The sequence below is a fragment of the Octodon degus genome, unplaced genomic scaffold, assembly GCF_000260255.1.
Source record: "Octodon degus isolate 3935 unplaced genomic scaffold, OctDeg1.0 scaffold00198, whole genome shotgun sequence".
Lineage (NCBI taxonomy): Eukaryota > Metazoa > Chordata > Mammalia > Rodentia > Octodontidae > Octodon > Octodon degus.
Window position 1 is genome coordinate 656,255 of NW_004524774.1, and position 684 is coordinate 656,938.

Sequence of the window (684 nt, forward strand, 5' to 3'; positions counted from 1 at the left end):
GCTGTAGCTAATGCTTCCAGAATTTTATTGAATTGGAGTCGTGATAGAGGATATACTTGTCCTGTACCAGATCTAAGAGTAAAGGATTTCAGATTTTCCCCATTTATGATTATGTTAGAAATTGGGTTTTCATAAATGGCTTTTATCAGATTAAAGTAGAGGCCATCTATTCCAATTTTCTGTAGGACTTTGAACATGAATGAGTGTTGGACTTTGTCAAAAGTCTTTTATGCATCAATGGAGATGATCATGTAGATTTTCGTTTTTGCTCTATTGATATAGTGTTTTACATTGATAAATTTTCGAATATTGAGCCTTCCTTGCATCCCTCGGATGAATCCTACCTGGTCATGGTGGATGATCTTCTTGATGATTTTCTATACTCTATTTGCTAGGATTTTATTGAGGATTTTTGCATCAATGTTCATGAAGGAGATTGGCCTTAGGTTCTCTTTGTTCGTTGCATCTTTCTCTGATTTTGGTATCACTATAATACTTACCTCTAGGAATGATTTTGGAAGGATTGCTTCCTTTTCAATTTCTTGGAATAGTTTGAGGAACATACGGCCTACATATTCTGTAAAAGTCTTATAGAATTCAGCTGTCAATCCACCCGGACCTGGACTTTTCTTTGTCAATAGGTTTTTAACTACATCGCGTATTTCATTGGTTGTTATTGGGCTA